Genomic DNA, 22,681 nt, shown 5'->3' with positions numbered 1-22,681 from the left:
CAAGAATTTAACTAATTATGTCCCTCAGGCTACCAGGACAGAAGACCAGTAAACTGTCCATGATTGGTGGAATCATCTCACCTGTTACTTCGCTGGTTTTGTTTTAGTCTGTTTGTCCAGTAGAGTCCTTTGGGTAATCTGGGGCAACAAACTATCTGCTGGAGGAATGTGAGTCCTGATGGGGCGGGGGGGTCTCGGCCTGAAGCATCAACTATTCATTTTCCTCCATAGATGCTGCCTGACCTGCTGAGTTTCTGCAGGATATTATTTGTGTGTGTTGCTGGAAGAATTCATTGGGTTAAGCAGCATCTGGTGGGGGTGTGTATGGGGAATGGAATTGTCAATGTTTCAGGTTGAAAGTGTGCATCGGGACTGAGATTGGAGAGGTGAGATTGGCTGTATAAAGAGGAGGGGGGAGAGGGTAGCACAGGAGTCTGAGGTGATTGGTGGACTGAGGAGGGGTGAAGGATGATGGGCAAGTAGTGCTAGTTGCTGGCGGGTGGAGTTGGGAGACAATGGAAGGTGGATGATAGGGATAAATGGGAGCCTATATCTAGTTAACTTAGCAAATGTCTTTATGGTGCTTGAGGATTGTAGTTGGAACAAGATTTTTAGAGCACTTGTAAAATAACAGAATCAAGCAACAGTGCTTATGCTGTAATGCTCCTGGACTTGGCCCACCACACACTGTAGAGTCACATAAAAATACTTGTTTAATCAATTCATCAGATCTGCACATCACTAGAAAGGCTGACGTTTAATGTCTATTCCAAGTGGAACTTAAAGTGAGTGGTTATCTGGGCTATTTCAGCAGATAATTAAGAATAATTTCAGTCATGATGGAATGGTGAAGACTTCATGGGTCGAATGGCCTAATTCTACTACTACGTCTCCTGGTTTAAACTATGTTGTTGTGAGTCTCGGGTTATAAATTGGACAGACTAAGTAAGGATGGCAGAATGGGTTGGGTGAACTGGGTGTACATTCATGGGATGCCCATTATGGTAATCATGAATAATAGCTAATTTAGTTAACTAAATATTAATTCCTATTTGCCATGAATTTATATATTTGGTTTCATTGGTTGAAACCTCTAAATTACCATTCCATCACAATGTTAGTATATCTCCATGGAGGGATGGTTGAGGGGTTGTCCATAAGACAACAAGACACAGAAAAATTAGGCCATTCAGCCCATCAAGATTGTCTATTCCTGTCTCCTCCTCTTCTGCTTCTTGGCCTCCTAAATTAAAGGCTTCAGTAATGTACATATTAAACTGGAGACTCAGTTAAGGTGAGAGGGGTAAGATTTAATAGGACTTGAGGGGCCACTTTTTCTACACAAAGGGTGGTCTCCATGTGGATGACCTATTAGTGGAAGTTATTGAGGCAGATACAATGACAACTTATTGACAGTTGGACAGATACATGGAGAGGAAAAAATTAGAACTCAGGGACCAAAGGCTGGCAAATTGGAGTAACATGTATGGGCACCTTAGTAGGCATGGTTGAGATGGACAGAAGGACCTGTTACCATGCTGTATGACTCCAGGACTCTCACATATGGCAAAGTGGAGCTGGAGTACACCTCATCTTATTCCTGTTTGGCCACTGGATGGGTCAGTAAATTGGGTTCTTGAACACGTTGAGCAGAGATTGGCATAGAATAGCTCTCAGTACCAGGTCAGACGGTAAGCTCTGAAATTCAGCTCAGGGGCTTCTGAAAATTGCTTGTTACTGGGCAAGTTTTACTGCGATATAGATAATTTCTTTCTCAAATCTGCATATTCTCCCTATGATGTGGGGAAGGAAAGACTGGAATTAAAGGAACGTTTTGGTAGGTATTTAAGTTTTAACAGCTAAGAATCGTATTTACTTCATGGAAAATCACAGGGGGCATCTTTGCTATTGCATTTACAAATAGGAACTGTGGTGACATTGTTATCTGTGTTGCAAGAAATGTTTCAGTGCTGCACTCACTGTTGTTATGTTACTGGCTTTAAGCCCTGGACCAAAGTACTAATATAAAAGTGAAATAGGATGATTTTGGATGTTGCTGTGGAAAAATGACCAGGATTAATCCTTTAATCTTTACATTCTGGAGAGCTAGCTATATCACAATCAGGAAAAAATGGTCTTATGGTTTTGCTACACTTGTGAATTAGAAACAGGTTTATTATCAATGGCATATGCCATGAGATCTGTTGTTTTGTGGCAGCAGTTCAGTGCAATACATACAAAACCACTGAAGGTTACAATAAGAAATCTATAATAAGTAAATAAACAGTGCCAAAACAGAGCAAACTAGTGAAGAAGTGTTTATGAGTTCATGGTCCGTTCAGAAATCTGATGGTGGGGGAAGAAGCTATTCCTAAAATGTTAAGTGTGCACCCTCATGGTCCTGTACCTCCTCCCTGGTGGTAGTCATGAGAAGAGGGTATGTCCTGGATGGTGAGGGCCATCAATGGTGGACGCTGCCTGCTTGAGGCTCTACTCTTTGAAGACTGGCGCTGTCTGTAAGGAGTTTGTTTGCTCTCCCCTGGCCGAGTGGGTTTCCAAGTACCGTGGGTTGGACTTATTGCCAAGCAGCGTGATATTCACGATGAATGAGCAACAGCCTTATTGAAAATAGGCTTCAGTTCAATATTATAGTTGCCAAAGGAGGCACAGTGAAATGATTTGCAATGGATGAATCTTTGTGGACTGCAAGAATTTAAAATCATGTTTCAGTAACTGAGAGCTTTTAGAGAATATTTAGTCAAATATAATTTCTATGTCATTAAAATAGCTAGATCAATCTCAAATTCTGCCCACAAGATTTATTGTTTAACCTCTCCAATTAATTATATTTGCAGAGAGTATTCAATTCCCATCGCTATCACCACCATTTTTAATAAGGATTCATGAACCATGCATTGTAATAAATTTCTGCTGAGACTAACAACCCCTAATCTAAGTGACTGTAATATACTCTGTTTAAACTATACCTTGAGGCTATGGTACCTGTGTAACCTTTTGAATTCTCAGTATTTGTTTCTGCTAAGTGGCTTGTTAACTTGTCTAATCTTCTGCTACTGAGCAAACCAGGCTGCCCTGGGATAGGTGGTATTTTCTGTCTAGTTGACTTAATTTTATTTACTGCTTGGTAATTGAGGGCAAGTCCTTTCAGGTCAGAGTTGTTCTTGGAGAATATTTATAATTTTAATTTCTAGTTTATTCCCCAGAGCCTAAGAAGCCACATAAGGCAAGGCCCCTGACCTTTAGAACACGGTGGTCTTACATTTCCAACAAATGCCACTTACTTCTTTATCTTTAGAACCATATAAGATAGGCTAGTTGGAAAAGTGACTTAGCACTTTTTCTTCAGTTACCGGACTAGTGTGTCACAGAAAATGGAACTAGTTGCAAATGTATATTAAACTAAAATGTTTTCTGCAGGTCTGCTTTGATACCTATTAATTCACTTCATATTGTAAGTGTATATATATATATATATATATATATACAAAGTATTATATGTGAAATGACCCTCATTGCCAATAGTTTGTTGAGAAAATTCACCACATTGACATTTCAGATTTAATTCTGGACTTGTCAAAATGAATCAATTTTTTCCATGTGTTGGAGGCATTGTTTGGAGATAGAAATATTTTATTTGTGAAATAAGCAAGTAAGTTGTTGGTAGCACTCTTTTTATAACTTTTTAAAAAATGCATGATATCTTTTAAAATTGTTATTTCTCCCCAGTTTTCTCCTCTTTTTAAAAAGGCCTTTCACCCACAGGTTAATAAGTGGTTGGTCTACAGGAGTGGGGTTAGGGACTACGATGTCTATTGTCATCTAGGCCTTGTAAGCACACTCATGTCATCATATGTTTTAAGAAAAGTAAAACTGGGGAGTGTGATTCCAATACCAATATCAGAATATTGCTTAATCTTGATATTGCTTTTTATACCATTGTGTTGTATATCTTTTATATGCGATGGTCCCTAAGACTGTGGCCATTTCCTCTTCTGTTTTGGCATGGATAACTGGAGTAATGATACCCTATTTCCACCTCATAGAATATTACAACACAGAACAAGCCAGAATAGGGAAAATGAGAATGTAACCCATCAAGAATGTGGTAGAAAATTGTCTCCGAATTATTATGCATCTTGCATGGTGAGCTAGCATGGCTACAATACATGGAGTGCTACAACAGTTACAAAGATAGGATCCTAAGTATAGGATTAATAGAACATTCAAAATTGTGACTGGCACCCAGTTTGTATGTTTAAAAAAATGTTCTTTCTGTCCCTAATCAAACTAGCCATGATATTTTTGAAAGCTGGAACAGGCTGCATTTGTGTTGTGGAGTGGAGACACATCGGCTGAGACTGTCCAGGGAGGTCATTAAGCACTTGTGCTTCTTTCTGATCGATAAGCTGGAGAGACATCCTTTCGGCCATCCACTCCCTGCCTTTGGCTGTCACCGTTGTGGTTTTTTATTTATTTTCTGTGCCTGTAACAGTAACGAGTGGTTGTTACTCCATTTGCCGTGATGTGACACCGAGCTCCTTTGCTTTGTTTGGCTATTCCAGCAGAATATTGATGATAGTGTACAAGGGCAACACACAACTCGGTTTACCAACATGTGCGGCAATATAGGGTTAGGGAGTAATTGCTTATACACATGTTTGAAATTGGAAGCCAGCAAAGTTGGATGGTGGAAAGCTGCCTTTGATGTATCCATTAGACAACACCTGGAATCATAAATGGACTTCAAAAAAATTGAACTTAACATTGGAAATTTAACCACCATACACTTGAGGAAGAAAGAAAGGGGATCCGGGGAAAAATTATTTATAAAGAGCAAGTTTACTATCTGGAACAACATCTTTTACAAGTAATACAGTGGAACCAATCAGGGGTTTTGAAAGGGTATCAAATAGGAACCCCTGGGTCTCCTTCACCTTCCCTTTCTCCTACAGTCCACCTTCCTCTCCTTTCAGATTCCTTCCCCTCCAATCCTTTACCTTTACCACCCACCTGGTTTCACCTGTCAACTTTTAGCTAGCCTCCTTCCCCTTCAGGACCCTGGTCAGACCCCACTTGGAGTACTGAGCTCAGATCTGGTCACCTCACTACAGGAAGGATGTGGAAGCCATAGAAAGGGTGCAGAGGAGATTTACAAGGATGTTGCCTGGATTGGGGAGCATAGATTGAGTGAACTCGGCCTTCTCTCCTTGGAGCGACGGAGGATGAGAGGTGACCTGATAGAGGTGTATAAGATGATGAGAGGCATTGATCGTGTGGATAGTCAGGGGCTTTTTCCCAGGGCTGAAATGGTTGCCACAAGAGGACACAGGTTTAAGGTGCTGGGGAGTAGGTACAGAGGAGATGTCAGGGGTAAGTTTTTCACTCAGAGGGTGGTGAGTGCGTGGAATGAGCTCCCGGCAATGGTGGTGGAGGCAGATACGATAGGGTCTTTTAAGAGACTTTTGGATAGGTACATGGAGCTTAGAAACATAGAGGGCTATGGGTAAGCCTAGTAATTTCTAAGGTAGGGACATGTTCGGCACAACCTTGTGGCCCAAGGGCCTGTATTGTGCTATAGGTTTTCTATGTTTCTCTATGTTTCTATGTTTCCCCCATCCTTTCATTCTGGCATCTTCCCCCTTCCTTTCCGGTCTTGAAGAAGCGTCTCTGCCTGCGACATCAATTGTTTATTCATTTTCATAGATGCTGTCTGACCATCATTTGCAGAATTTCTTGTATTCATGACTGGAGAAAGATACAGAGTTGGGTTGGGGGGTGGGTGGGTGGATGGTGAGATTCTGCAAAGAACCTGCCTGGAAACATGGTCCGAATGGCTTCCTGTGCAGTAATGATTCTGTAACTCTAATTGGTTACTCTTTTCCAACTTATCTTGCCTGTAGAAATGCTTTGAGACATTCTGAAGGACAAGCACTACCGCATCAATACTATAATTGTTTGTAATTCACAGTAATTACTCTTACTTTCTCAACTTCATTGCCAACACCAATAGCTTCTTTTGCATGTTAATTGTTCGTCAATCTTTGTTTATGTATAGTTTCTTCATAAATTCTTTTGTACTTCTTTATTTGCCTGCAAGAAAATGAATCTTGAGGTAGTATATGGTGACATATAGGTACTTTGATCATAAATTTACTTTGACTTTGACTTTTGCCGGTGTTTGCCCAGGATGGCAATGCAACATTCCCAAGATTTTTGGTGACACAGAACTAAGTAGGAATGTGAGTGGTGATGTGGATGCAAAGTTGCCATAAGTTAATCAAGCTCAGGGAGTGAGCAAAAACATGGCATATGGAGTACTGTGCAGAAGGATGAAGTTAACCACATCAGTATAGAATACTTTAAGAGGTGGGAGAATGGAAGAATGGGAAATTTTGATGTTCCAAGGTACCCAAGTACCATTGTATTCGAGTCCCTGAATCCTAAGTTGTGGGTACGACAGGCAATTAGGAAGGCAAATGTTTATTGGCCTTTATTGCAAAAGGATTTGTATCTTAATTCAAATACCTAGAAACTTAATGAGATCATGCATAATTTATTGTGTACAGATATGTTTTCTTTACTCGAAGAGTGAATTACTTGACAGAGGAGGAATGCAACAAAGATTCATCAGACTGGAACCAGGGGTGTTGGGCACTTCATATAAGGAGAGATTGAGCAGTCTCTGGGCCTCAGTTTTGTAGAGTTTAGATAACTGAGAGGTGACCTCATTAAAATATCAAAAATTCTGAGAAAGCTTGGAAAGGAAGGTATGACGAGAATGTTTGTCCTGGCAAAGGAATCTAAAAGTGAGGGCTACAGTCTCTAGATAAAGGAAGGGCTATATAATTCTCCTCTCAGGGGGCAGTGAACCTTTGGAATTATGTACCCCCAGATGCCACTAAGCTAATTCAGAACAATGATTGATTGATTTTTTTCTGGATATTAATAGAATTTCCGAGGACCTGTTCTGTGCCCAGCACACAAGTTCAATTATGACAAAAGCATGGCAGCACCTTTACTTCCTCAGGATTTTGTGAAGTTTTGGCATGATATCGAAAACTTTAACAGACTTCTATAGTTGTATGGTGGAGAGTATATTGACTGGCTGCTTCACAGCCTGGTATGGAAACACCAATGCCTTTAAATGGAAATTCCTACAAAAAGTGGTGGTTATAGCCCAGTCCATCTCGAGTAAAACCCTCCCCACCATTGAGCATTGTCGCAGGAAAGCGGTATCCATTATTAGGGACCCCCCACCACCCAGGCCATGCTGTCTTCTCACTGCTGCCATCAGGAAGAAGGTTTAGTAGCCTCAGAATTCGCACCGTCAGGTTCAAGCATAGGTATTACCCCTCAACCATCAGGCTCCTGAACCGGAGGGAATAACTTCACTCAACTTTACTTTCCCCAACACTGAACTGTTCCCACAACCTATGCACTCACTTTCAAGGGCCCTTCGTCTCATGTTCTCAATATTCATTGCTTACCTATTATTATTTGTCTTTCTTTTTGTATTTGCAGTTTGTTGTCTTTTGCACACTGGACGTCTGCCCTGTTGATGTGGTCTTTCATTAATTCTATTATGGTTATTGGATTTATTGAGTATGTCGCAAGAAAATGAGTCTCAGGGTTGTATATGACAACATATATGGACTTTGATAATAAAATTACTTTGAACCTTAAACTTAGAATTGGGGAAAAGATCAGGAAAATAGTTTTTGAGATAGAAATTCATGATCTTGTTTGCTAATGGAGCAGGTTTGAGGGGCCAAAGAACCTATTTCTGCTCCAATTTGTTATGCTCTCATGCTATCTTTCACTGTCCACTCTGAAACAACTCGCAAGTGGATGGCTGCTGTATTGTTTCAGGGGCATTTTGGAGACAGTCTATCACCTTGGGTCTGGAGTCACATACGGACCAGAGTGACTATAGTGAGGAAATTTCCTCCCCAAAGGACAATGAGATTTGTATAATAACACAGAGGGTTAATTAGGCAATTTATAAATTTTAATTTCACTTTATTTAAATTTAGACCCAAGAATTAATTGCAAGTTTGGATTTACATCCCCAGTGTGTTAGTCAGGACACTGAATTACCCAGCTAGAGTTTTAAACATTACATGAACCAAAAGTGTTTTCATTCCATTACTGTGGGGATCATTTAGTATTGATAATATGAAATTATATGCACAAATTGCCACATTTCTCAATATATCCCTTCAAGTTACAGTTTAATCCAGCAGGCCTATTCCCAGTAAGAAGAGAGAGCTTTGTCAGCTGTGCATGGGAACCATGGCTCAATCCAGGGATCACTACTAAGACAAAGCACAAGCACATCCTTTCCCAGATCAGAGCACAAAGTGAACCTGGACAAGTAGTCTGGCAACACTGGAGAAGAAGTGCAGTAGGTCTGCAGATGACACAACAATTGGTGGAGTTGTGGATCGTGAAGTAAAAGCTTATAGAAAGACAAGATATTTATATCAGCTAGAAAATTGGGCAGTATTGCAGCAGATAGAAATTCATCCACACAAGTGTAAGGTAAAGTGCTTGCTGAGGTGAAATTCTGTTTGGACATATGAAGTAAATGTCAGGGACTTTAGAAGCATTGGGTGTACAGAGAGATCTAGGGGTACAAGTCTATAACTCCATGAAAGTGGCAACCCAGGTGGACTGAGTGATAAAAAGGGGGTTTTGTAGATGTGTCATTGTAGGCCAAGGGTTTAGTATAACAGTTGGGACGTCATATTTCAGCTGTACAAAATATTGGCTAGACTACACTTACTGTATCGTGTGTAGTTCAGGCTGCCACTCATTCGGAAGGACATAGGGGCAACAGAGAGAATGCAGAGTAGATTCAGCAGGATGTTGCTTGGCATAGAGGACTGTAGGTAAAAGAGATTGGATAGGCTGAGTTTACTTTCACTGTAATGTGGGAGGCTGAAGATGACCTTGTAGAGGTTTATAATAATAATAAGAGTATAGCTAGGATAGACAGGACCTTTTCCAACAACCTAAAAACCATACAGCATAGATAAATGATGAGAGGGGACACATTTAGTGATCTGTGGGGTAGGTTTTTCACAAGGGTCGGCAGGCGGATATTTGGAATGAGCTGCCAGAGGACGTCGTACAGTTAGAACATTCAAAAGGAATTTGAGCAGGTACTTTGAAAGGAAAAGAGTAGAGCAGTACAGGAGAGCAGAATAGAAAGTAGTGAGGCATCCTGGTTAGCATGGACGAGGTGGGCTGTCAGGGACTGTTATTGTGCTGTACATTTCTTTGATCCTATGAACTAGAAGCCAGAAATTATCAATGCTTATTAACCCTACACTGTTACCAGTAGTGGAGGAGAAAGCCTGGAAGGAGAAAACAGAAACTCAATTAAAGAACACTATATTAAAGATTATTTGTTAAGGATTGTGAATGCTTTTTTATTTGCAATCTTACCAGGATTCTTAGAGCAACTGGATGGTTAACTATTTCATCAAGGAATCACATAATTTTAGCAGTGGCTTGGTTTATTGACTGCCACCTTTGCAGCATCATATAAACCCCGTCTTTCCCTGTCTATATGGAACCGTGAAGTGGTGTGAAGAATTTTCTTGCAATGTTAAAAGCCACACAAATAAATCTCATAGCTACATTGAGTGCCAGATCAGAGAGTGTGAAAATTCCATGACTATAACAGATTTTGGTCTTCATTCCAAGCAGACATGCACAGCAGCCAAGTGAAAAACATTTTACTGGCAGTTTAAAGACTATGGACATAAACACACTCATCCTGGAGGGAGTGACAAAGTGGAATTGTTCATACTAGTTCTGCTTCTTTACCGCCTGAGAGATCCATAGTACTCCTGGGAAAACAAATGGAAAGACCTTTTATACGAAAATAAGAATTAGTAGAGACTGAGACTCGAACCACTGTGCTTATGGTCATTCAGTGAGGTCATGTCTAATTTGTGACTCTGTTCCATAGACCTGACATTGTCCCATATTCCATGATACATTTTTCAAAAAACTATCAACCTATAATACATGATTAAAATATGACCTAGCATCAGTTTGCCGAATAATTTTATATAAGTTTTACTTTTAGTACTCTTCCTTAATTTTACTCCTGTAGGATTGATTTCTGCTCCGAATCCCCAAGTTTCCTGGCAGCAAGATTTCTTTTTCTCTATTCACATCATTATTGTCCCTTGAAGTCTACAAAACTTTGATCAAATCTCCCCATAACTTTCAAAATGGTAAGATTCTAGTTTAAATATTTTCCTTGCGGTTTAGGTGTCATCTTGGTGAATCCATACTCACCCACTCCAAGGACTAAACATCCCTCCTTAATTGTAATGCTTAGAACTGCTCATTGTTTTCCAGGAGTGGTCAAAGCAGAATTGTTTTTTTTCTATTTTGCACAACCTCTAAAGATTTTAAGGATTAGCCTTATTTGTCACATACGTATCGAAACATACATAAAAATGGATTGTTTATGTCAAATCAATTTCCCCCAGGATCAATAAAGTATGACTATGACTATGACTATCAAATCAGCGAGGATTGTGCTGGGCAGCCTGCAAGTGTCGCTATGCTTTTGGCAACAACAGAGCAAGCACAGTATTTCACTGTGCTCAAATACTTCAGCTAAAAAATCTTCATTCCATTAGCTTTTCTTTGGATATTGTCTGTCTCTGTCCATAATATTTTAATTATTAGTCTAAATTATGTTTTCTGATGTACACTGCTTTTGGATTTCCAGAATTTAGAAAATAATCTGAATTGCAGTCAATAACTGAGTTACATACTTTGCAAATTATACTGCAACTAAACATGAAATGCTCAAGTTAGATGAACAGCCAAATGTTCCTGCTGCTCCACTCTGAGTGGCATTGAAATAGCTTGGCATTCACAGCCTCAGCCTTGAGAGAGCAAGATATTCCTGTAGTCTTCATAGTAGATTCAAATTAAATCTGTCCCAAATGAAAGTCTTGTCATTTCTAGTGCAAGCACTTATTTAACCGAATGGCATTTTTATTAGGCAATGCCCATTGACCTATTGGCCCATTGATACTAATATTTTACTGTTTCAAGGGCAACGTCTCACTCTTAAGGTTATAAATTGTGCAGCAGATGTTCCTTAACAGTTAGTTTTATTTTAAATGATTTTCTTTTGCTTCATTGTCTCTCACCTCCCCCTTCCTCCTCTCTGTCCCCACCTTCCACTCTCCCCTTCCTCTTTTTCTCTCCCCTCTGTCATTCTCTTCCCCTATTCCTTCTCTCTCCCTCTTCCTCTGTCTTTCTCTCTTTCCTCCTTCCTTTGGGCGTCCCTCTTTCTTCCTTCTCTCTCCCTCTCTCTTTCTCTCCTCCCTTTTTTCCTGTCCTTCCTTCTATCTTCCACCTCCCTCCTTCCTTCTCTTTCTCTCTTTCTCTCCTCCCTCTTTTCTTGTCCTTCCTTCTCTTCCACTTCCCTCCTTCTTTCTCTCTCCCTTTCTCTCTTCTCTCTCTCTTTGCCATCTTAATTGAAAGTCTATCATCCATTATTTTTATTGTCTTCCTACACCAAATTTGACATTAAACTCACCCATACCATTTTGAAGTTCCTTTTCAATCCAAGGTGGTTAATTTTGAAAACTTCAGCTTGATGGTTAATGAGACACCATGTTGTTTCCTCAGGTCTCAAATTTCCTATAAACCAGGAAATCCACCTTCTCAAATTTCTGTTCCAGCAAGTTACCGTAAAAAAATGTGAAAATGTAAATGCACAGCTATGATGCTGTTAGATATCTAGCCACAGCAAAATCTGGACCATTAATTTTCTGACTCCAAACTGTGAGCATTAGCGGCTAGGCAAAGACTTCTATTACTCATTCCCACTGGCCTTGTGTTAAGTGGTTTGCTGAGCGCTTTAAGAAGGAATTTTAAGAGTCAAATAAATTGCTGTGGGTTTGGAGCTGCATATAGGCAAGGTTCATTAGGAAGAGCAGACTTCCTTCCCTGATAGACATTAATCAGACAAATAATTGAATGCCAAACCAGTATTTCATAGTCATGGTTCATGATCAGATATTATTGCACAATTTCATTTTTTTTTAATGTAAATTTCTTTGCCAGTCAATGATTCAAACTCACATCATCTTGATAGTCCAACACTCTGCACACTCTTTGGTCACTATACATAGAATCAGAATAAGAGAAGGCCAGGCAGCATCTGTAGGAAGAGGTGCAGTCGACGTTTCAGGCCGAGACCCTTCGTCAGGACTAACTGAAGGAAGAGTGAGTAAGGGATTTGAAAGTTGGAGGGGGAGGGGGAGATCCAAAATGATAGGAGAAGACAGGAGGGGAGGGATAGAGCCAAGAGCTGTACAGGTGATAGGCAAAAGGGGATACGAGAAGATCATGGGACAGGAGGTCCGGGAAGAAAGACAAGGGGGGGGGACCCAGAGGATGGGCAAGAGGTATATTCAGAGGGACAGAGGCGTTTTTGCAAGAGACCGGGTGAGAAGAGGAATAGTCCAGATAGCTGTGAGAGTCAGTAGGCTTATAGTAGACATCAGTGGATAAGCTGTCTCCAGAGACAGATACAGAAAGATCTAGAAAGGGGAGGGAGGTGTCGGAAATGGACCAGGTAAACTTGAGGGCAGGGTGAAAGTTGGAGGCAAAGTTAATAAAGTCAACGAGTTCTGCATGCGTGCAGGGAGCAGCGCCAATGAAGTCGTCGATGTAGCGAAGGAAAAGTGGGGGACAGATACCAGAATAGGCACGGAACACAGATTGTTCCACAAACCCAACAAAAAGGCAGGCATAGCTAGGACCCATACGGGTACCCATAGCTACACCTTTAGTTTGGAGGAAGTGGGAGGAGCCAAAGGAGAAATTATTAAGAGTAAGGACTAATTCCGCTAGATGGAGCAGAGTGGTGGTAGAGGGGAACTGATTAGGTCTGGAATCCAAAAAAGAAGCGTAGAGCTTTGAGACCATCCTGATGGGGGAATGGAAGTATATAAGGACTGGACATCCACGGTGAAAATAAAGCGGTGGGGGCCAGGGAACTTAAAATCATCGAAAAGTTTAAGAGCGTGAGAAGTGTCACGAACATAGGTTGGAAGGGATTGAACAAGGGGTGATAAAACCGTGTCGAGGTATGCAGAAACGAGTTCGGTGGGGCAGGAGCAAGCTGAGACAATAGGTCGGCCAGGACAGGCAGGTTTGTGGATCTTGGGTAGGAGGTAGAAACGGGAAGTGCAGGATGTGGGAAATATAAGGTTGGTAGCAGTGTATTCTGGTATCTGTCCCCCACTTTTCCTTCGCTACATCGACAACTGCATCGGTGCTGCTTCCTGCACGCATGCAGAACTCGTTGACTTTATTAACTTTGCCTCCAACTTTCACCCTGCCCTCAGGTTTACCTGGACCATTTCCGACACCTCCCTCCCCTTTCTAGATCTTTCTGTCTCTGTCTCTGGAGACAGCTTATCCACTAATGTCTACTATAAGCCTACTGACTCTCACAGCTATCTGCACTATTCCTCTTCTCACTCTGTCTCTTGCAAAAATGCCATCCCCTTCTCGCAATTCCTCCGTCTCCGCCGCATCTGCTCTCAGGATGAGGCTTTTCATTCTAGGACGAGGGAGATGTCTTTCTTTTTTAAAGAAAGGGGCTTCCCTTCCTCCACTAGCAACTCTGCTCTTAAACGCATCTCCCCCATTTCACGTACATCTGCTCTCACTCCATCCTCCCGCCACCCCACTAGGAATAGGGTTCCCCTAGTCCTCACCTACCACCCCACCAGCCTCCGGGTCCCACATATTATTCTCCGTAACTTCCGCCACCTCCAACGGGATCCCACCACTAAGCACATCTTTCCCTCCCCCCATCTCTCTGCATTCCACAGGGATCGCTCCCTACGCAACTCGCTTGTCCATTCGTCCCCCCCATCCCTCCCCACTGATCTCCCTCCCGGCACTTATCCGTGTAAGCGGAACAAGTGCTACACATGCCCTTACACTTCCTCCCTTACCACCATTCAGGGCCCCAAACAGTCCTTCCAGGTGAGGCAACACTTCACCTGTGAGTCGACTGGGGTGATATACTGCGTCCGGTGCTCCCAATGTGGCCTTTTATATATTGGCGAGACCCGACGCAGACTGGGAGACCGCCTTGCTGAACATCTACGCTCTGTCCGCCAGAGAAAGCAGGATCTCCCAGTGGCCACACATTTTAATTCCACATCCCATTCCCATTCTGACATGTCTATCCACGGCCTCCTCTACTGTAAAGATGAAGCCACACTCAGGTTGGAGGAGCAACACCTTATATTCCGTCTGGGTAGCCTCCAACCTGATGGCATGAACATCGACTTCTCTAACTTCCGCTAAGGCCCCACCTCCCCCTGGTACCCCATCTGTTACTTATTTTTATGCACACATTCTTTCTCTCTTTCTCTCACTCTCCTTTTTCTCCCTCTGTCCCTCTGAATATACCTCTTGCCCATCCTCTGGGTCCCCCCCCACTTGTCTTTCTTCCTGGACCTCCTGTCCCATGATCCTCTCATATCCCCTTTTGCCTATCACCTGTCCAGCTCTTGGCTCCATCCCTCCCCCTCCTGTCTTCTCCTATCATTTTGGATCTCCCCTTCCCCCTCCAACTTTCAAATCCCTTACTCACTCTTCCTTCAGTTAGTCCTGACGAAGGGTCTCAGCCTGAAACGTCGACTGCACCTCTTCCTAGAGATGCTGCCTGGCCTGCTGCATTCACCAGCAACTTTGATGTGTGTTGCTTGAATTTCCAGCATCTGCAGAATTACTGTTGTTTGCGTTTAAAATCAGAATAAGAGTCAGGTTTATTATCATTGATAAAAATACGTCATAAAACTTGTCATTTTGTGGCTGTGATACAATGCAAAACATAAAAAAACTATAAGCTACAAAAGGAAATAGTGTAAGTAAATAATGCAAAAGACTGTTGCAGTCTTGGGCTCTATGGCTACTAGCAGAAACATGGATGCACATAATTAAAGGCATCCGTTAGTCTTGCGAGACCATGGATCTGCGCCTGGAAAGTCTTCACTCTCCAGGGCGCAGGCCTGTGCAAGGTTGTATGGAAGACCAGCAGTTGACCATGCTGCAAGTCTCCCCTCTCCACGACACTGATATTGTCCAAGGGAAGGGCATTAGGACCCATACAGCTTGGCACCAGTGTTGTTGCAGATCAATGTGTGAGTAAACTGGGGCTTGAACTCACGACCTTCAGGTCGCTAGTCCAATGCCTTAACCACTTGGCCACGTGCCCACACATGCACATAATAAGCTGTCCTTTTTCAGGTAAGTTCACAGTTAGGTGCTATAGATCAGAGATGCCAATTCCAGCAATGACTACAGTTAAAAGAACTGTACCAGGTCTAAAGTGCTGAATCTAATGGAAGGAGAGAGAGAGAGAATGGATTAAGTGTTAGCAGAACTCTTAAAACAACATAACATTCATGAGAAGAATGATTCATGAAACAAAGGTAGCTCGAAATGCTTGGTGCAGTAATTACTGGTGATGGTTAGATTTTTTATGTAAGGAACAGCTTTGATAACATAGCTGTATATTTACTCTTCTGACGTATCTATGTTTTACAAGTTTTGTAGAAATAGACCATAAGACCCTAAGAGATTGGAGCAGAATTAGACCATTGGCCCATCAGGTCTACTCCACTATTACATTATGGCGAGCTTATTATCCCTCTCAACCCTGTTCTCCATCCTACTCCCATAACCTTTGACATCCTTACAATCATGAAACTATCAACCTCGGCTTTAAATATACCCCATGACTTGGCTTCCACAGCCATCTGTGGCAATGAATTTCACAGATTCACCACCCTCTGGCTAAAGAAATTCCTCCTAATCTCTGATGTAAAGAGATATCCTTCTATTCTGAGGCTGTGCCCTCTGGTCTTGGTGTCCCTCACTATAGGAAGCATCATCTTCATGTCCACTTTATGTAGGCCTATCAATATTTGATAAATTTCAACGAGACCCCCCCCCCTCATTATTTATATTACAGTTTCACCTTAAGGGAGTTAGACAGCAAATGATGACAGAGTTTAGAATAGAATTGCAGAATAATGGTTAATTTAGTGGGCCATTTCCTGTTCATAGCTTAGATTTTGGCCGTGATAGTGTTTAATTATAGTTTTGCCTGGAACTGATGGTCGATAGAGGAGAAAAGCAGAGCTTATGGGCCGAACAGAGGAAATTGTGACCAGCTGGGTAGGCAGTGTGGTCAGTACAGACATGTTGGGCTGAAGGGCATGTATTCATACTGTATTACTCAATGACTCTATATCTCTTTACCTTTAGTAGTTGTAATCAGTATATGGATTTTAATTGTCATTACAGGAAAAAGCTCATATTATTAGTTTCTAGCTACATTTAAGACTGGGATTGTTAGTTTCAGAAATTGCACTTTAGACTCTGGACGTTGGATTGTGGATGTTTTTTTTTGTGTTTGCTTTATTGATCCCTGTAGTTATGTATTAGCCCTGGGAAAGTTAGTATCTCTAGTTAAAATGTAGTCTGTGGGATTTTTGGTCTCTGCAGTTACAGTTTAGTCTGGGATTATACTGTAGCTCACTGCAGTTATAGTTTTTCTTAGTCTGTATACCTTGGCATTCTATTAGAGTCACTGCGCGCACACACACACACACACACACACACACACACACACATAAAGATCAAATGTCTATGACATTAACTCATTAGGTCTCACTTCATCGGAGGGAGTCCCATTGTTCAGCCCATTCATCCCCTACCTTCTGTGCTGTTGTAAATCTAATTCTTTTCCTCTCTTTCCCAGTTCTGACAAATGTTCTCAGACCTGAAAGGTTAACCATTTCTCTTTCCACAGGTGCTACCTGATCCGCTGAATGTTTCCAGCGTTTTCTGTTTTCAGATCACATTCTCAGCATCTGCTGTTGCTTTGATACTCACAATTTAGACTTGGATTGTTGGTCCTTGCAGTTTAGTCTCTGCAATTATAAATTAGATGGGATTGCTGGGATTGCTGGAATTGGAGGTTTTATTTGGAGTTCTGGTCTTTTGTTGGAGTTTGTACTTGGAAGGTTGGCCTCATTATAGTTTAGAGTGGGCCCAGTGTTACAATTTCGAATAAGATCACTGCATCTTGCACAACCTCTCATGGTCCCAGAACACATCATACACAATCAAGAAAGCTCACCAATGCCTCTACTTTCTGAGAAGGTTGAAGAGAGTTGGACTTTGTACATCTATACTCAGGTTATTCTACAGATGCACAGTAGAGAGCATCCTAACAAGCTGCATCACTGCATGGTGTGGCCCTACAATGGGTAGTCAAAACTGCCTAATACCTCACGGGCACCAGTCTACCCGCCATCAAGGACATATATATAGAAGAGTGCCAAAAAGGGGCATGAGAGATTATGAAGGATCTCACTCACAATGCTCATGGAGTGTTTGTCCCACTCAAGTCAGTTAGGAGGATATGTAACATCCACGCCAGGACCACTAGACTCAAATACAGTTACTTGCCCAAAGCAGTAAAGTTGATCAACACCACCAGCCACTAACCCACCTCCATCACTACTTTATCACTTCTTGTTGGAGTCACCTTGTGTACAGACAGACCTGTGCCTAGCATCACTTTATGGATATACAATCTATGTATATAAGCCATCTTATCCATTCATTTTTATTGTGTTTTATTGTTATTGTGTACTTTATCTTAATGTGTTTTTTTGTGCTTCATCGGATACCAGAGTAACAATTATTTCATTCACCTTTACACTTGTGTACCGAAAACGACATTAAACAATCTTGAATGTGTTCACCCAGAGTCACTACCATAGCCAGGGAAGTTGCCTCCACTTCCTTCGTGTGCCATATGTTTTCCAGCTCCGTTTCCAGTCCTCCCTGTTCAGCCCCATTGAAGATCACAGGTATCTGCATTCTATTGATGGCTTCTCCCGCCAGGCTCACCTTCCAGCTTCTTATCTCATCCCTCACCCCCACCCACCCACTCACCTTCCCCCTCATCTGGTTTCACCTATCACCTACCTGCCAGATTGTTGTCATCACCACCCAGGACAAGTTCTCTTCGCATTATGATCATCAGGGAGGAGGAGATACGGGAACCTAAACACTCAACATTTAGAAACATAGAAAACCTACAGCACAATACAGGCCCTTTGGCCCACAGTGCTCTGCCGAACATGTACTTACTTTAGATATTACCTCGGGTTGCCCATAGACCTCTATTTTTCTAAGCTCCATGTACCTATCCAGGAGTCTATTAAAAGACCCTATCATATCCACCTCCACCACTGTCACTGGCAGCCCATTCCACACACTCACCACTCTCTGTGTAAAAAAACTTACCCCTCATATTTCCTCTGTACCTACTTCCAAGCACTTTAAAACTGTGCCCTCTCATGTTAGCCATTTCAGCCCTGGGAAAAAGCCTCTGACTATCCACACGATCAATGCCTCTCATCGTCTTATACACCTCTGTCAGATCACCTTTCATCCTCCGTCGCCCCAAGGAGAAAAGGCTAAGTTCACTCAACCTATTCTAGTAAGGCATGCTCCCCAATCCAGGCAACATCCTTGTAAATCTCCTCTGCACCCTTTCTATAGTTTCCACATCCTTCCTGTAGTGAGGTGACCAGAACTGAGCACAGTACTCCAAGTGGGGTCTGACCAGGGTCAGGAACTGCTTCTTCCCCTCTGCCTGGAATACACATTTCATGACATATGTCTGTAGTAACAAATCTGATTCTGATTCTAATAAGACTGGGATTGCAGGCCGGTTTAGATGATCAATAATAATTAACAGTGGTTGGGTTTGTTGCTCTTCAACATGTTGCATTCTGATTAAGTTAAAACTTTGACACATGTGCTGGTTTACTCGAACTATTTAGTCTACTTGCTTGTCATTCGGAACAGATATGCCCGGAGTGATGGATTTTTATCGGATTTTACAATTAGTTGTGTAATGACACAAACAGACAGCTGTTTCTAGTGACAAGAACAGAAACAAAACTGCATGAAACTATTTCCATAAAACTCAGCCACATGTGACTTGTAACAAAATAATATTACCGAGGCGTGATGTTTTGAAGGCAGTAATTTAATCTCATGGGGTTCAAATGATGTTCATAAAACACTTGTGCTTTGCCCTTTTGGTTTATGAGATGACCCAAATGCTTCTGCTAGATTAATGCCGTTTAATCACTGTCAGGTATCCATTAATTTCTATATATACTGGCAGATTTACTGATAATCATTTGTAGGTTTGCTTCTGATGAGCTTGTCGTAGCTGTTTAGCATCGGGAGCTGCTCAAGACGTGCCTGCTCTTTGCTTATTGGGTCCACGTTTCGACATTTGATTCTCAAGAATTTAACCTGTGGTGCAGTATCCGGGAAGAATAACAAACATAAGAATGATTTCAAGTGAACAGTTTCATCTCAGGCTTCGACAGTGATGACAGAGTCGCTTGTTTTGGCGGCTCACAATCCGACTGATGACTTGCCATACCTCGAGTGCGCCGTGTCCCAGCAGTACCACAGTTCAGAGTTGCACCTGTTTATGATTTCCAGGAAAATGGGCGAGTTTTCTGTTGATGTAAGTGTAGAAAGTGATTGCCATTTCTCTCCTCATGCCCCGTACCCATACCTGATAATGGAAACAGCGGCTGACAAGCGGACATATGGCTGGTGTCAATTTGAGGCATGCAGAGCATATGGATCTGTTTATTCCACAATCCTTTGCAGATGCTTGGGAGCAGAAGGCAGCTTGTACATCCGTGTGAATATCAAAGTGTGAGCCTGTCCATTTTTCTGATTGATTTAAGAGCCAGGCTGCACAAAGCGTTAGGATTCCTGTCCCCCGTGACCAACCTCCTTGTTTTTGATCTGAGCGACAGAGGCAACCTGACTTACTGGATTTTAGTAAAGTTTGTCTGTGGTGCTGCTGGGGCTTCTGTGCATTGAGTGCTTGCAAACCTCTGGCTCACTTCAAGTAACACTTGTACCCAGATGAGTTGAGCAGCGAGTGGAAAACACTCAGCATGTAGATGTGCGATGAAGCTGGCTGTGGCTCCAACTGAAGAGGACTGGCTTGCTAAGTATTTCTGTAACTGCAAGATCTCTTTTCAGCAGTGAGCGCTAAGCTGGCTGGTCTATCCCTTATCCAGAAGAAATTTATGCAAAATAATTAGCATTCCAAAGGCAAATTCCAACCAGTCTTAAAATAGTAAATCCAAATCAAAGCTGACAAAGAGCTCCTATTATTTCCATGATTCACCCTAATCTTGTTGGTTAACGATTACAAAACGCAGAACTTCTGAGTGACAGTGCTGTTGTCTGAGACTGTAGTTTATGCATTCGCGGAAGCGTCTACTACCAGTGGAGACTTTATTAGGTACCCCAGTACACCTGTCCGTTAATGCAAATATCTGATCAGCCAATCACCTGGCAACAACTCAATGCATAAAAAAAAACGGACATGGTCAAGAGGTTCAGTTGTCATTCCGACCAAGCATCAGAACAGGGAAGAAATGGGATCTAAGTGACTTTGACCATAGAAAGATTGTTGGTGCCAGACGGAGTAGTTTGAGTGTCTCAAAAACTGCTGATCTCCTGAGATTTTCACGCATAATAATTTCTAGGGTTTACAGAGAATGGTGCGAAAGACAAAAAACACAAATCCAGTGAGCATCAGTTCTGCAGAGGGAAACGCCTTGTTAATATGAGAGGGCTGAGGAGAATGGCCGGACTGGTTCAAGCTGACAGGAAGACAACAGTGACTCAAATAACCACGTTACGGCAGTGGTGAACAGCACAGCATATCTGAGAGTACAACGTGTTGAAAACCACGCCAGGTTTCAATCCCACGCATAATAAAGTGGCCACTGACTGTAAAGGCTTGAATATTACGCTCAGGCTGCCATTTCAGCAGATCGCCACAGGATTGTGGCATTGTGATGGTGTTATTTCAATGGGACACAAAACCAAAATACCAGCACTAGAATATAAAAGCAATGCTGTAATGCAGAGGCTTTATAACGCATCAGTCAGACCACACTTAAAGTGTTGTGAGCAGTTTTGGGCTCCACTTCTAAGGAGGGATGTGCTGGCATTGGCGAGGACCCAGAGGAGGCTCATGAGAATGATCCCAGGGATGAAAAAGGAGCATTTCATAGTTCTGGGTCTTTACTCACTGTAGTTTAAAATTATGAGATGAATCACACTGAAACCTATCAGATAGTGAAAATCCTTGGTACAGTGGATGTGGAGAGGATGTTTCCAGTAGTGGGAGAGTCTAGGAACAGAGGGCACAGCCTCAGAATACAAGGTTGTCCCTTTGGAGATCAGATGAGGAGCAATTTCCTAAGGCAGAGGATGGTGAATTTGTGAAATTCATTACCACAGATGGCAGTTGAAGCCAAATCATTGGGCATACTTAGAGCGGAGTTGGTAATTTCTTGATTAGTAAGAAAGACGAAAGGTTCAAGGAAGAGGCATGAGAATAGTGTTGAGAGGGAAAAATAAATTAGTTGTGATAGAATGGTGGAGCTGATCTGATGGGCCAAACTGCCTAATTCTGTTCCTGTGCCTTAAGGTCCTTCGGTCTTATGGTCTGTTCATACTTCAAAGGTCTCATGGCACTAGTTCAATAGGTTTCTCCTGGTATTGTGGCCAACAGATATCTCTGAACTAACATCATAACGACAGATTATCTGATCAGTTACCTGATTGCCTTGGGGAGACCTTGCTGTGTCCAGTATCCTTGCAGTGCAACAGTAAATATACCACTGATAAAAATTCAACGGCTGAAAATCTATCTGCTGCACTTTTACGTATCAAATGTAATAAATTTGGACATTTAAAAATTACTCCTTCATAAGTTCTTATTTTTAATTATTAAAGCTAATTTCAAATGTTTGAAATATTTCTGATTATGGGATGCCTTTGTAGCAAAGTGCTTAGTCAGCAGTGATCTGCCCAAAGGCCAACAACATGACATTGAGGAGTCATGAGGTTCTACCTCCTGAGACCAGGCACTGCACGTGGACCGCTCCTTCCAGCTACAACAGCAAACTGACCGCCACTGAGCCACACAAGCTTGGTTTGGCTGCGGGTATTATGTGGGAGCGTAAACGACATCCGGGCCTGCTCAAGCTCAATCCAGCCCAATGAGACTTTAGAATGAGAGAGGAAGTTAAACATAGCTTTACATTGTCATATTCTATTCATTATGTAGCATGACATTCCAGCAATTACAAAACAGCTTATTTTTTCATATACCACATGGATTTCCTCAAGAAGTCCTTGATAATTTCCCAGACTTGAGCACAATCTTGGGTTTTCTCCTGTAAGGTTAGATGTAATATTTGCACAGCCTGTGATATTTTTCTCTGCCTTTTTCATGATTATTATATCATGTGTGAGAAGCTCTTCCATTCAATGTCTCTGAGTTCCGTCAAAAATCTGTACAAGGTTCTCCACTTCCAGCTTGTGTGTAGCCACTTCTCCTAGTATCTCTTGTCCAGGTTTGCAACCTGCTTCACCTTCACGGGTCTGTCCAGATCTTATGCTAAATGCATAATAAAATAAGTATTAGTTATTGAGGAACCAGTAA

At 42.0% G+C, this 22,681-nt stretch overlaps 1 protein-coding gene across 6 annotated transcripts in view; it reads left to right on the top strand.

Moving 5' to 3' along the window:
* fgfrl1a (fibroblast growth factor receptor like 1a) overlaps positions 1-22,681 on the top strand; it is a 335,558-nt gene that overhangs the window by 150,767 nt on the left and 162,110 nt on the right. The window lies entirely within an intron of this gene.

Source organism: Mobula birostris, chromosome 4 (assembly GCF_030028105.1).
Source record: "Mobula birostris isolate sMobBir1 chromosome 4, sMobBir1.hap1, whole genome shotgun sequence".
Taxonomy (NCBI): domain Eukaryota; kingdom Metazoa; phylum Chordata; class Chondrichthyes; order Myliobatiformes; family Myliobatidae; genus Mobula; species Mobula birostris.
This window is presented reverse-complemented; position numbering and strand designations above follow the sequence as displayed.